The sequence below is a fragment of the Seriola aureovittata genome, chromosome 19, assembly GCF_021018895.1.
Source record: "Seriola aureovittata isolate HTS-2021-v1 ecotype China chromosome 19, ASM2101889v1, whole genome shotgun sequence".
In the NCBI taxonomy this organism is placed as follows: domain Eukaryota; kingdom Metazoa; phylum Chordata; class Actinopteri; order Carangiformes; family Carangidae; genus Seriola; species Seriola aureovittata.
This window is the reverse complement of record NC_079382.1, coordinates 5,651,281-5,667,444: the sequence shown is the minus strand read 5'-3', so window position 1 is coordinate 5,667,444 and position 16,164 is coordinate 5,651,281. Positions and strand designations below refer to the sequence as shown.

Sequence of the window (16,164 nt, the reverse complement as noted above, 5' to 3'; positions counted from 1 at the left end):
TAACATACATTATGGTCAAGGCCTAATATTGTTCAGCACTACACATGTGCAACTGGAATCTACTACCATGTGGCTGTGAAACTATGCAGACAAAGCAAAGCTGAGACATATATTTATATGGCACACTACAGTATGTAGGCTACTGGAGATCATTTGAATGCCGCAGTGCCCTATACAAACCTGTTATTATCACCATCCATCAACATGTCATGCATTTTTTTTTCTTCTGCTGAACTGGCCAGCTGAAGAAAAGAAATGAAGAAACAAGAAGCTGTTCCAACTGGTTGCAATTTGAGTGTGTAAATCAAAACAATCATATGGTCATCCACTCGTTAATTCAGTACGCTCTTAGGGCTTCAGGACCCGACATAATGGTAGCCTTGTAGGCCTTTTTGGCTAGTTGCATCCAGCAGAAGACTGTGCCGATTTATAGCACTGTAAACATGTTTTTAACCAGTGTGGTTTTGGGATATCTAAAATGTTTTCAACTTTCAGCACCTCGCATACTGAACACTGAAAATATGCTCTTTCCCATACTGTTGGGAATGCGCTAAAACATGTTCCTACCATTGAAAACAACAAGGAAAAGAGGCCAACACTGTAAAGACAGGTCCCGAGTGGTCACGCAGCTTTTTGCAATGTCAACCAGATGCCCGTGGGCTGATACAGATGCTTTCATTCTCCTAGCAGGATGGACTCACTAACACTGCCAGCCTCTGTCCAGGCAGAAAACAAGTCCCTGCATGCATCCTGATAATGCCTATCTGCCTGTTTCTCTTTGGCTCACTTTCTCCGACTGTCACTCACTATCTCTCTCCCTCTCTCTCTCTAACTCTCACTCTCTCTTTGTCTCTTAATTCTTTCATTCCTTCTGTCTTTTTTTTTTCTTATTTGTCCTCTCTCTCGTGCTTTTGTTTGACTTCATTTTCATCATCAAACATGACAATTTGTCAGTGTTGACACAATATGCTCTGACCTCCAACGCGCTCTGTCTCTTTGAACCTTTGCCGTCCTTCTGTTGGGATGACTCGCACAGACAGAGGACACAGAGAGGGAGAGAGAGAGAAAGGAAGAATAATGATAAGTGTTTAGCACAGGGTTGAAAGTCTGCTAGAAACAAGATCAAATGAGACAAAAAAAAAAAGATGAGAACAAACAAACTGGATGATTCAACCCCAAAATAGTGACCATCTGTGACACCTCTGAGCTGAGATGCCCATGTAGAGTATACTGAAATGATGTAGTATCATGTTAACTTGTCATGGCAGCTTTCACACGTGAGCGCAGCGAGGTCATGAGAGCTATTCCTGGCTGCCAATGAGGGATAAATGTATATAACACATGACAAACACAATCACACACACACACACACACACACACACACACACACACACACACACACACACACACACACACACAAACACAAACAAAAAACACAAACACGCATACATATCTATAAAACTCCAGCTTGGGTTCCCAGCTGTCAGTCAATTAAAGATGTAGGTCAAATAAGCAGACGGTCGTACCGTAATGGTTCACTCAGATCGGTAATGGTAGGCCGTGGTATCTGGGACTGTTATGTAGAGTCAATATGAAGAGAGAAAGTGGGATGAAGGAGTCAGGGAAATGAGGGAAAAATAAAGAGTGAAGGAAAAATAAAGAAAGAACTGAGGGAGTGATCCAAACGACAAAGTGAGTGTTACAGCGAGAGTCAGGAGGCAGAATGAGGTTTCTAGGAGAGGCAGATTTCTTGCTGACAAACTGTGGAAATGTTGAAGGAGTCCAAAGAGGCTGTGTGAAGGTGATTGTGGCCCCCTTCTGGAGCATGGTATAGTATATGTGTTGTATGTGTCTCATGCAAAGAGGCAAGTTTTTTTTTTTTTTTTTTAAACATTTACAATGTGTTCCCAGAACTGGTCTGAAACCAGCAATGACAGAAAAAGGAGGAGTGGATAATGCAGAACCTGTTTTTGCCAAGTCGCCAGTGGCCTCGAACCAACATTTTTTTGTTACATGATAGAGCCAACAGTACTCTCAAACAATCAGAGCATTTTCGATGGTTTGTTTTTATGACTAATTATGTCTTCATGTGCTCCTCATCAATTTGTTTTTACAATTTAGTAAATTGTACAATATGTGTTCCAGTGCTTAAGAAATAAACCTGATGCATGCAGCTGTTTCATCACTGCAGACAGACACTGGAATATTCAGCAGCAGACCAAAGATGAGAGACTGTAATATATTTTAGATACACAGAAATCCATATTAATCCAAAGATCTTTAGGGAGAAATCCGTATTGAGGCCGAAAATCTTGGGCAAACAGTCAGTGGCTCTGACATATTTTGAAGAGGGCACTTTATACCCCTGTTCATTTTCGCATTAGTCTGAGAAGGCAAGGGAACCTGATTATTTTGGATTACAATTCAGGATAATTTGGTCAGAAAATCGACATCAAGGCTTAGTGATATGGTGTTGCCAACAGTAGGGACACCAATTTCATCTCCAGTTAGACGTATTGAGGCCAATCCACGGTTTAAAGACCCAATTACCCTTTATTTATCTATCTATCTTCCACACCCTTTGCCCTGGAAGATAGGATGGAACTGTTGAACATTGATGGTTGGCAGTCTGCTGCTGAGTCCGAAGTCGAGAAGAGGGTAGCCCTGGCTCGCAGCCACATGCATCGTAATTGCCAGATGTATGTATGAACCAAGGGAACACTGGCCTTTCCCTGGACCGGCAGCAAGGTAGGTTAGGGTTGGAACCATGGTTTTAACCACCGTAAAAACCATATGCGCATTGGAAAGGAAATAACCCCGTGGCTAAACTGGGGCGCGTGTTGTGCACGCATACCCTACCCAGAAAAGCTGCCTGGACCAGGGCGAGATGAGTGAGCCGTGGTGCACCGCAATGCTGTCTCCATCCCCTGGTTTTTCCACTCCGTCTGGCCATTGGATTGTGGGTGAAATCCCGAAGAGTTACTGACCTTGGCACCGAACAAACTACAAAACTCCTTCCAGAACCAGGATTTGAATTGAGGCCCCCAATCAGAGACGATTCCCTGGAAAGCCTGTGAAGCTGGAAAACATGTTGTAGCATGATCTCCACAGCCTCTAGCAATGGGTAACATGGGCAGCGGAATGAAATGAGCAAACTTGGTGATGGGTCCACTGATACAGTTCTACAGTAGGATTTCCTGTGGTTATCTGATGCGTCAACTTCCAGCAGGAACTGCTTGGATGGGTCTGGAAGAGAGAGAATAGAAGCAGAAGGGAACAGCACCTTGAGCCTGTCAAAGGCCTCTTGTGCAGGTGCGGACCAGGAGAATAGGTTATGAACTGGGATGAGAGTAGTGAGCGGGGCGGCTACAGAGCTGCAGTTCCTGATAAAACACCTATAGAGGTTGTTGAACCCCAGGAACTGTTGCAGTTGTTTGTGAGAGCCAATCAGAAAACAACCTCCACCTTCTTCAGGATTTTAGTCTCTGTCACCTCCTTGACTCAGTTTGGTCGGACGGCCAACTCTAGGAAGATTCTTGGTGGTTTCAAACTTCTTCCATTTCACAATTATTGAGACCACTGTGTTCCTGGAAAAACTCATGGAAAAATTTGAAATTTACACCACAGTAGTGTAAGACTAGGTCAAAGCCTAGTATATGGCTGGACCTCGTATGGTCAGTGTGCAAAATTGTGGATTTACTTAAGATCTGTCATGGAACCACTGTAAACAACTGATACGTCGTGTCCTGTTTGTGTTCTGCCTAGTGTCAGCCAGTTTCATCCCTGGTTTGCGACTCTCCTTCTCTCTGTGCTCAAATATACAGTATTTTAATACAGCCAAATTTCCAATAAAGCTGCTCGCATCAATGTGTTTTTCCATTTCTGTCGTCAGACAGTGGAACAAGTTTGAAATAGTGACTGAAACATGGCCTCAGACGACATGTTAACTTCCAAGCCATTTCCAAGCTGCTGATTTTATAACCGCGATGTCTCACAAAATCACCAAACACATAAATTAAAGACAAAGACTGTGTTGTGATTTCAGCTATATTTACTTGTGAAATGATCTCTCTTATTTTGTCTCTCAGGGTAACAAACTGCAGCTCCACCTCTCTGTCACTCACAGAGCAGAGTAGACTGAGTATTCAAACCAAAAAGTTCCTAAATTTGTTGTCGTAACAACAGAAGAACATGTTGGTATTCTGTGTGTTTAATTTATTAACTGGTTTAATTAAAGAGTTGTTGTCTACATGGTATGAGAGATTGTTTTCCCCCAGATAATGGGCTGTCAACTGTGGATGGCACATTGCTGGTCTGGCGTATACCGCCTGAAATAGGCGCCCAATGGCAGGCTTACGCCCACAATCCAAACTACAGCCGCACTGCGAGCAGGGGGGAAAATACATTTGACACTGTGCATTGTCCAGCACCAACATCCTGTTTCAACAGGTACCAACACACGCAGGCCTTGTTCAGCTTCTATAGTCACCTGTAGAGTTTCATCAATCTCTAATTAACGTGTGTGCACTGAGTGTACACATGTGCACGCACAATGCTACGTGTAGCTGTGCAAACTGCATAGTATGCTGTATGCCAGACACACATTGAACTGATGTGTAACTTTGTGATTAGAAGGAGCTGAGTGAGAGCTTTGGCTATAGAGAATGACAACAAAGGGAGGGCGGACGTTGCGGAGGCGGAGGGAGGGAGAGACAAATGAACAACACGTCAGTCAGGCTGACTCTGTACTGACAGTAGAGGTCATTGGGAGAGATTGAGTCTACCTGTAACTTCAGCACAGGGGGCAAAGTAAAGGTCTTTAGTGGCTCAGACAGAATGTTAAAGGAGGTCAAATGTTAACATACAAACCAACAAGCACTTCTATTAACCAAGCTGCCGTTCTTAATTAGACAAGAGACTGTGGGTCCTCCCTGTGCACATGGGCAAGCAAACCCACACACACACACACACACACACACGGAGCAAACCCTATACACAACACATACAAGTATGTATGAGCGGCCGTAAATGCCTTTTGCCAACCTGCTGCTGTGTATAACCTCTTGCCAGAGCTCCTCCGAGGTGAAGAGGACCAAACACACACACACACACACACACACACACACACACACACACACACATACACAATGGTAGCAGCAGATGACTTCAGATATGTAAGGATTTAATCCATGCCTGGGGTGCTGCAGAGGTATTATGGACAACAAAGGCCTGATAAAGATGCCATTTTAGTCAATTTAGCTCCAGGATATGATTAGTAACGACCCACACCAGGTGAGACGCCTGAGGCTACAATGCCGCTACGCGAATAATGAGAGAGCACTGAGAGAGGAAGAAAGATAGGGATGGCGGCAGAAGGAGAGAGTCTGTGAAAGAGTTAGTGGTCATCTTGTGGGGAAATTAAATGCATCTTTTAAAGAAGACAAGAGTGAAAGGGATAATTTGGTAATTGGATGCACGTCCACAGTTTCATGCTGGGATGTTTTTTTTTTGTTTTTTTTGTTTGTTTTTGTTTTTTTTACCTCTGTAAATACCAGAAGCGAACTTCTAAATGTATTGAGTGTTTTGAATTACTGGTGACAATAGATATATTTAAGTCAAAATGCAACAGGCACTAGCTGGCATATGGGGTGCAGTTCTGCATGTACAGGAAGCGTCAAGAGCAGCAAGAAAGTACGAGAGCTTGTACCAGCATCAGCCGGGGTGAGTCGAGTTTGTACAGTTTGTAATGTATCTGCCTGACAGTTAGTTTGGTAACATTTAAAAGGCGAGCAGGTGGGAGAAGGTGAAAGCTTTTGTTCGTGTCAGACTTAAAGTGCGAGCATATGGCTATTTCCTGAAGGCAGCAAATACCAGTGTAAACTCGATTCGCATTGCACTACAACAGTTGATGACAACACTTAAGCTTTTGTTTTACAATGATTCAAAACAAACAGAAAAACACAAACCAAAATTTCAAAAGGAGGCCCATGGGAGAGGAGGAAACGAGTGAAGAAGGAGTATGAATGGGACAAAGGGAGGAGATAGCGGCAGCTCTCTGTCGGGCACAGCAGGTTAATTTGCTCTTGTCAGAAAGAGAGCTTTCCCTCTCGCCGCCTTATCTTTGTTGTCCTCCTGGATGTTGGTGTCAAACCGAGAGGCAGTGTGTGGATCCCGCCTCGGCACTGTCACCTCGCTGGTTGCAGCCCAGGAGTGACAAAGTAGCAGCTTTACACTGTAATCCTGTAATTATGTCAATTAAGGGGCTGAAGAATGGAGGGGGAATCTAAATTCTTGTAACGAGGGGAAAGCAAAATGACACACTCAGGTGTATGCCACTCAGGTACATGGTGCCACAAACACACCACAATACCACCCAGAAGACAATGCCAAAAAGGAGGATGTACTCTCTGTTATTGTGCCCTAATGAGTTAGGATTTTTTTTTAATTGAACAAGGTCCTATCACTGACGCCTGCACTACTGAGAGCTACCAAAAGAAAACCAGATATAGCCGGAATAATGAAGAAAAGAGCAAAATGCAAATTCAGGATGAGTGTCAGGCAAAAGGACTTAGGGAGCCTTAAAGTGTTGTACATTACCTCAAATAGGATTTACAGCAGCCATAGAGAGAGATTACACAACAACACAGAGTACACAGTCATGTACTAATGTACGTCAAAGTCCTGTGGGGGACCACTGTTTGTCATTTGTTTTACAGGCAGGCTGCCTCGACGATTGTGACACACACACAAGAAGGTAAATACTCACTGAGACGTGCTGTAGCAGCTGGGGGGGGGGGGGGGGGGGTGCAGAGTGTTGGTCAAGGAGAAACAAAAGTCCAAATCACTCATTTCCAGCAGAAACGCCTGTCGCTCTGATGACAAAGTGGACAAAAAAAGCCTTGTTGATCTCACATGAAGACTTTAAGTTCACTGTAATCACTTGAATGAATAACTGATACGCATTAACAGAAATACAATGGAAATGTAGAAATGTTGAAAACATAAAATCACAAAAAATATGCTTTTCAGGACGCTAGAAAAGCCACAGAAAGCACAGAAAAAGGTGATGCAACACAGAAAAAAAATTCCACATAAACACTTACAAGACCAACTGCAGCAGCTGGAGGTACACAAGCTCAAGTTCAAGTAACATTATTTATGTGAACCGCTAGAATAGAACTTTTTCAAAGCGAACATTTTCACTTAGCTTAATAGGAAAAGGCACAGGTGTAATTAATAACACTAACGATAGCTGAACCAGTTACAGGGCTCTGGGACTGTGCACACTGGTTCAGCAACATGGTTTTTTCTCCAGCAATGGAAGTGAGCCCTCGTTAGTGCTATCAGTGGCACCTGTGCTTCTCCTGCTATAACAAGGCAGAATGTCTGCCCTAAAAAAAAAGTGATCGTAGCATTGTGGCTAATGTTTCACACAACTTTTCAGAGTTGCTGGTAACTTTTTTTTTTCAGCAATGAGAAGTGTAAGCTTAAAATTCTACATTACTTTACAGTAAAACACCAGCAGGTCCACTTTGGGTTGATAACAATTTCCACTGTGTGAGCTCAGTGGAAGGACGTGTTAGCTAGGAGCTAGAGATGAGCTGTGGCAACGAAGCTAGCTGACACAAGGCTAGGGATATGCCTTCATGTAGCTACTAAGTTGTCTTATTTTTTTTACATGGTTTCTACTTAGCTAGTCAATTAGTAACTTTTAAGACTGCATTCAAGAATGACTTGGTTTTATTGTCCTCCATGTGAACCTTCTGTAAAACTTCTGTAATGCTGCATGCGGTCACCAGACCTAAGCTAGCTTTTGAAGGTCAGTAAGTAAATACTCTTGGAGCCGTGAACCACAATTTCTCACTTTCTATCTCTGTATGTTAAATAAAGAAAATTCAACAGGTGAGTGTGGCAGCTTCAAAATTGCCGGAAGTAATGTGACTTATTATTTCTGCTGTTGAGTAATTAGTGATGAATAATTGATTACATTTTTCAGGTAACAGGTAACTGAAAAATGTAAATATCCATTGCTCAATACATGCATTTTATTTTTTCATAACAGCTGCCTGCCATTTTCAAATAAACATATTTACTTTGAATGTCATCCAAGCATGCATTTGTCACTTTTGTGTGCCTCTTTGGTATTTTCTGTTTTATTTGTATTGTCTCTGAGTTGTATCAGGTGTTTTCTTTATGTTTTGGTATATGTAACATTTCTGTATTTGAAATACATTTCCCTCAATGTGTTTTTACTTGTTTTGCGTTGTTTGTGCTTTCCTATTTTTATTTATTTTGTCCTTAGGGGCCACAGTAAGTTACACTCTTGGAAAAATATTTTTTGTGTGTTTTATAGAAGTGACAAATCTTTTTTTTTTAAATAAAACTTCTTTTTATTTTCCTCCCTGGGATGTTAAAACTTTGACTCAAAAAACGTATAAATACAAGTGATAGCTCATAACTCTCGTTCTCTTGCAATGTTTCAAAGTAGAGCGTGTGTGTGTTTGTGTTATTCAATTACAACACCAGTTAACAAGGATGAGCCATACTTTTACATCTACGTGTAGTTGCCGTGGTGTTATTCTTGTTTTCCTCTGCAGTGCTGCAGGCTACTTACCTGCTATGTGTTTCTGATCCATGTCAGCCATCAGCAACAATCCCCCAGGACATGTCCCTCGCTGATGACATCATCTCTCAGCGTGGGAAGTTGATGGATCCCTCGCCATTTTGGTGCCCGTGGTTTTGATGAAGTGGTGAGCAGGTAGCGGAGGGGGGAGGTGAGTGGAGGACGACTGCCAAAAACACCCATAGCGCTTTGTCAATGTCAGGGAGGTGCACTCAGGGTCCCCATGCAGCCCAGACAGAGATTAAGAGCAGGGAGGATAGTGGAAGTTGTGTGTGTGTGTGTGTGTGTGTGTGTGTGTGTGTGTATATATATGTTATTGTATGTGTGTGTACTTGCACCATCATCAGATATATCAGGTTATCTCACTACACCTCCATCTATTATATAGTAAAATATCTTCTCATGACTCACTACACTAGCGGCTGGGATGTGAAGTCACGCACCCCCATCCTGTGATTCCATCCAGCCCTCATTGAACCTTTAGCCTGTGAACCAGCCCAAGATAAAGAGTCACAAGGCGAAGTCAAATGAAGAGAGAAAAGGAGGGAGGATGGATGGAGCGTGTTGCGCTCTCTGTGAGCATGCAAAGTCTCTGTTCTTCAAACGGCCTCGTCTCACTTTAGTCTTGAGCTGTAACACACCAGCAGGGGGCCTCGCAGCCGGGAAGCTCGCCATGAGCTCATAGAGTTAAAATGTAATTTAACTGCATGAGAGCATGTGTGTGGGCATATGGATATCTGAATGTATATGTGTGTATGTGTTTGTGTGTGTGACTAAATATGACCGTGTCTATACTGTAAGACAAGGACAAGGGGAGATGCAAGGCCTGCAGCCGTTTTTCTGTCAAGGGCAAATCAGACCTGTCAGAAAGCATCAAGCCGTGCTGCCATGGCAACGACGTTAGCACCCGCGAAGGTCACAAGATGGAGTGTGTGTTCCCCTCCTGCTGGGCGGCTGTCATGAATGACACATAACTAAATACACACACACACACACACACACACACACACACACAAATTCAATCTGTAAATCTGTATTAACGCTAAACTGCTGCACAGAATATTGTTTATCACCAACTATTTTTTTTTCGTTTGTTTGTTTTTGGCTGGTTTGGCGGGAAGCAGGCAGGATTTTGTGTTACCAAGGGAGACAGTTGATGTTGTGGTTCAAACAAAGTTGATTTCATTTTGTACTTATATTAAGGGAATATGAAGAGCTGCATTTTCAAATCATGAGAGATGTATCACTCTGAAAGTGCTGTATTTATATTGGGTATGGGGAGAAGAATTGCAGATTTGAAAGCACATGACTGTGTACACATCCAGGTAAATACACACAAACACCTGCACACATGCACAAACACAGACACACACACAAACACACAAATCCTCGCGAATCTACAGACACATACACACACTTCTTCTCAGCAGGTTCACAGGCTCATTAGAGTTTTCCCAGCTGTCTGGAGAGGATCTGTGGGATGTCGCCATCACTTACCTCAACTACATAGGGATCTAACACCATCAGCTACACACACACACACACACACACACACACACACACACACACACACACACACACACACACACACCTGCCACACCACAAGCAAATGTGAGCTCAGAGGAATGTGCATTGTCTTTTCCACAGGGCCGGCTGCTGGCTAGATGATGAATGTGCTGCTCTGCTGTGTGTCCTCCCTTTGTTAATAGAGTGATAGAGCCACAGTGGCACCCTGCGCTTGCCACCCCTCCTCTCAGCTTCACCCAGGAAGTGGTCATAAATAGGCACATAAAGCCACAAAGCCCATGGCATCTGAATGGGTGTCAGAGAGGCTTTGTAATTTTTACCTCATTACAAAGCTGGAACTGTTTCCGTACTGTGCCTTACTCTGCCTTAAAGCAAGACTATGCAACTTTTGCAGCAGTCTGCAGCCACAAGTTGTAATTACAGGACGCTGGAGCATTAAAGTCTGTTGGACCACGAGTCTGAGCGGTTAAGTGTACTAGAAGCGGCGTACGCTTAGAAGCACAGAGCCTGTCAATCAGGCAGCAAACATAAAATCATCATCACAGGACAAACCAGCGTTCACACTGTCCACTATTGTCAAGTCAGCTAATCTGACTGATTGAAATCATCTCAGCCCACAGCACTTAAAATATTGATGCTAGGAGCTAGTCTAGTTACCTCTGTTATGATGTACGTACTGAGAATACCACACTCTTATTCTGATAGCAAGCTGAAGACAAATAGTTGGTGGTGTGTGACCCAGGTCACATAGTGCAAGAGCAGGCGTTCAGGGCTCTGAGTGGGAATGAAAGAGGTGCCATTCTCCCTATTACAAGTCAGTGCACAGTTAATTGATTTTGAAGCTTTCATTTTAAGGTAAAATAGTTGTATCATGTTGCTTTAATAAATAGATAAAATAAATAAATAAAAAAGCAACAGCAACAAAGTTATGAGGAATAGTGATTTTACCATCCTGCCAATTGTGTAATGAGATCGTTGCTACTGATCTACTGAGCCCTTATAGGACTTTAACAATAACACTCAGCTACCAGTTGTAACTTTATGCCGTGAGGCAGAAAGTGTACCGTCAGCTCCACCCGCCTCCTCCTACTCAATTGGTCAAGTTCACACCTGAACACCTGTCACTCATCGTGATGAGCTGTCTGCTTTGAAGAGGTATCCAGCCTCAGGCTGAAAGATCCAGGTAAAGTTTTGAACAGATACTGCAATCAGTGTTTTCGAACGGTTCGTGTCTACCAAAAACATTTTGTCTCACTGTTTTTTGTCACTGTTGTAGCTTGGCCTCAGCTTTGTGCTCAGTGTCTGCCAAGCTCAGCCCTGCTCGGGTTCATGTGACAACGATACAATCAGATAATGGCATGGAGGAGGCAACAGGAACAAGTGGAGCAACTGTGCGACGTCATCCGACTGTCTACTTGTAAAAAGGCAGTAAGATTTATGTACAAGGAAATGCTGTCCATCAGGTTGCACACATAGCAATCTTTTCTGACGGTGTTATGTGTCCAACGGATCCTTTTGAAGGTGGTTGCACACTGCTCAACTCAAGCTTTTCTGTCACTTGCCTCTACTGCTCTTACTATTCATATAGCATCCCACAAGCTGCACCTCCAACCCAGCGTCCAACTGTAGGCAGGGTCTATATCGATCTTCGCTGTGCTTGTGTTCTTGAAGACTTGTGCAACGTCATCAGTCACTGCACAAGTACTGTTCCAATTCAAAGCCTGCACCTACCCAAGCACAGATCAAATATCTCAAGAGGGTTTTGTCTATAGATACATTTGAACATTACCTTGTTTGAAAAATCGAAATGTTGAAGTGAGCGAGCTTTGTTTGGCGAACATGCTATATTGGGGCAGTAGACAGAAGAGTGCACTGCAGTAGTAAGTCAGCTGGCTCAAGGATCACTGACAGCTACGTTAGTTTACCTGCAGATGTGCGACATGCAAAACACCCACACCTCTTGTTTTCTGCGTGAGCCCACACATCTAGATGTGTCTTAATGTGCGTCATTGCTAGATAATGTGTAGACCGCACAGCAGCTTTAATTACCAGGAAAAAAAAGAAAAAGAGAAAAAGAAATCCCTGAACAAGATTTTTTTATGTAGTTTAATGTCAGTGCCACAGAATGTGTCATATAATCAGGGGCTTAATTTCAGAGCTGCTCACCTTTTCATCCCACTTGAGTGTGCAGACCTGAATTTAACTCTTTTGCCTCCATCCTGATACGGCGGAGGTGATTTTAACTTTGCTTGTGGTGGACAAATCCAAGTAGTTGTTGTAAAGATGACATGTTACCAACTGTTTAGTGAACATTAAAAGAGAAAATGCACTATTTGTGGTAGTGGAGGTTTGCCGTTCCTTTCAGTTGAACACCCTCCTTCACAGTAAGTAGTAGTTCCAGCTCATTTTGGAACGACTTCAGCAAACCAGTAAACAACAGTGACACAGAACAGAAACAGAAGGACTTATTCAATGTGGAGCTTTATGTGGTGAAGTCTGTTTTGTTTTCTGTCTGTTTATGTGACGTGTCCGAAAATTTACCCCAAGAGTGTTTTTCTCCACAACATTTGTACCATTGCAAACTTTTTCGTGCTTACACAAGAATGAACTTGGCTTGATCAAAGAAGTTGTTTGCCAAAGACTCAGTTCATACATTAGCTGTAATATACACCATAATACCTGGCAGAGGCGACGCATTAAAAAGAAATGTCAACACTCATATTTCTATGTTTTTCAAATAGTATTATACTGCCAATGTTGTCAGCATGCTGCTTTTCTTCAGAAGCTGAATAGTCAGTTATGATCTTTTATCACTGCGGGTGCCATGCTGTGTGTGTGACACGCTTTCATCATGGTGTAGTTTAACTGTGTTCCCTGTTGAACAAAACAAACCTCCTCAGCCTCAGGGGTTTCTCATGTCTAAACATAGACCTCAGAGGATCATTCTGATCGACTGCAGAGTTCCCAGGGTAGTGCTTTAGTTCCACTCATGTATTACTGTAAATGTAGTGTCTGTGAGCCTGGCCATGCATAAACGCCAAGAATCCCAGCAACAATATGTGACATTTTAATATGAATACAAGTCATTTTCACTTTTTCTTTTATGTTTGCCGTTGTAAGCACTGATAAGCGGGTTGCCGTTTCTTCAGAGTTTGCAGGGAGAAACCCTTGGGGTGCGGAGGCATTAATGAATTTGATGTTTTTCTGGAAGCGGCAACAGTGGTTTGTTTAGAATAGATAGCAGAGCTGGGCACATAGCATCAGAAGCCGCCCTGGCAAAGCACACAAAGAAACAATCTGTACCTGCCCCAGTATAGTAGTGGCTACTCCGAGCGTATTAACACAAAAATCAAACACTGTTTCATAGATGAAGAAAAGTGTCTTCATGCCAAATGTTGAGTGAGAGGATGAAGAGGGGTTGAGCCTGCTGTAGAAGCTGCTGTCAATATATATATTTTTGTTGGAAACAGTCAGACCCATAGTAACATAAAGCGTAGATCATTTGCCACGACCACAATCTTTCCCTGACGATAGTTCTTGCGTGTAAAAGAGGTAGAAATGATGAATCATTTTGCTATTTCAGTTCAAAGATTTTTTTCAGTTCACACGCTTTTTTCTAAATGAATCATCATTGCATTATCGCTCGAATGCACTTTTATAACGTACATCAGTAAGTGAACGCATCATCGTTCATACAGCTGCGACGTTCAGTAAAGTAAAGCATTTTTGTGTGTGTTTGTATAATTTTAACCAATTAAGTCGGACAAATTATATACTGTATATTGATTTCCAGGAGAAAATTAATTTTGATTTCAATTTGACTTTAGACATTTCTGGTGCCAGTGCTTGCAGGCATTTGTTTGCATCCATATTAACCATTATTACACTGCCATACAGAATATATTTGATGAATTTGCATAATGTAGACATAAACGTCCGTGTACATAAATCTCAGCCTGTTATTTATAGAGTCTTTACTCATCTCAGTAGAGAAGCCTCTGCTTGTGGTTTTGGCAGCTGCTGTCAGTCCAGCTATGTCAAAGGAGCTCTGACATTGGTCTGAAGTGATCGCTGGGCAGAGCTCGAAAAAAAAACACCACGGAGATGATCATTTAGCACCAACATTAGCCGCCAAATTAAAAATAAACAAAAACACAGATTACCACCTCAACACATGGCAGTTGGAGACCTGCAACATCCTTGCAGCAAGCTGATGGCTAATCCCCTCTGGATCAAGGTCCCTTGTATTCGGTCCCACAGCCTCACTTGACATTCTGGTTTTTGTCTCTCGCCTCAGCTGGGTGCAGAAGAAGATTTAGGGTAAGACGTCTAGCTGGGCAAGCACAAAAACAAATCGGCATATGAAAGGCAATTCCTCTCAGAGTAATAAGCATTTTTTGGGGATCAAGAACCAACTTGTGTGAGCTTTTTGCATTGTATGTTTAGCTCTACTTTGTAACCCTTTACAGTTCGGCCTCCTCTTCTTTTTTTTTTTTTTTTTTTGCTATTTTGCAAAGCAGCAACATCAGAAAAAAACAGTAACAGCAAAGGAAGGAGGGGGAAAAAGAGCTTTTCAAAGTTGTGATGTTTGACCTAGAAAAAATGCCTACGAATCCTCTTTGAATTAGTGTTTGGAATTAGGAGTGGCAGGAGAATAGTCAGGTTCCGATTTTCAGGGTCAGACTTCATCTTTATTTGTTCGAGCTGCTACATCATCGTCTTTGGTATTTGGTAGATTCTAATTAATGGCAGCAGAGGATGTTTGAACAGCTCATTGATGTTTATCAGCTTTGATGAGAGAAAACTGCCACCATCATGGGCCCTGATTATAGCTTTATTCATCTAACACTGAATCTATGCTGGAAATGATCCCAGCACCTAAACACACACACCATACAAACACAGAAACGGACGAAATAAACTGCACGCGGTATATTCTACTATAGAACCTCCCATATTGTGTGGTGTTACAAAGCCTTAACATACACACACACACACACAAACAGTCACACAAAGTTGTGACTGATAAAATGATCAAATGGCAGCAGAGCGCTGATTACAGGGAGTGATTCACCGTCAACAGATGTCGTGTGATCATAAACAAGAGGATTTTTGTCAGAGCTGTGAATCAAACTGCTTGCCCTAATGCTGCTGCGTGTGGCACCGAGCCTCATCAAGGTGCTATTATTATTCCAGGCAAACTTGGATCCCAACTCTGAGGAGAGAACAAGTGGCTAAACTAAAGCTCGGATTGAGTCACCGTGTCTCTTTGATCACAAGAAAGAGATTCAAAGTTTCTATGCGATCTAAAACTTTAAGTCCAGTATTCTTTTTCTGCTGTCTTCTTTATTCTGCTTCTGTCAACTTCTTCTGCCATCACCACCACACCTGATACTACTGTGATTACAGTGCTGTCATTATATTTAATGATGTGATCTCAACATGGGCTCTGAAAGGTTTATGAAATAAACTAAAGTCCAATTTAATCAAGGCTTTATAGTGTATGTGACTCTGCTCAAAACTGCTTTACTTAATCTTTGCGTGATATTTGAGAAAATTTTCAAGGCTCATTGCAGCTCACTCCATTACACACTTCTGTGATTTGCCAGGTGCTTGACAATTTCTCATGTACTTCAGAGTGCTGTTTGTCTTGTTTGTCCGCTAATATGTGGTTTGCAAAAAAGTAATACTGCAGTCAATATATTCTGCAAGATGAATGCACAAAGAGAAAGGAAATTTTCTTTTTCCTCCCATCATAATGAAACTTTATATGATTTAACTTGATACAGATTAACTAAGGGCTTCTATTACGATAATACACAGCGACCACCTGAGTAAAAATAGGTGTGCATTCAGGTGCCATGTCCTGAGAGAAAATGAAAGCTGTGAAAGTTACTGTACTTACATGTCATGCACATTTTATTAGTATATTGAACAACATGAAATTAAAACAATACTTCTTTGTAAGGGAAATGAGAGCTGGGATTGGTTTATATTTTGTTATTAGCCCTACC

The 16,164-nt window shown here is 42.2% G+C and overlaps 1 long non-coding RNA gene across 1 annotated transcript in view; it reads right to left on the bottom strand.

The window, feature by feature from the left end:
* Positions 1-6,794: 6,794 nt before the first annotated feature.
* Positions 6,795-16,164, bottom strand: part of LOC130187826 (uncharacterized) — a 60,094-nt gene continuing 50,724 nt past the window's right edge. Inside the window, exons 3-4 of the long non-coding RNA XR_008830509.1 lie at positions 8,615-8,789; positions 6,795-6,872 (exon numbers count right to left, since the gene is read on the bottom strand). This is a non-coding gene — a long non-coding RNA (uncharacterized LOC130187826). The remainder of the gene's footprint in view (positions 6,873-8,614; positions 8,790-16,164) is intronic.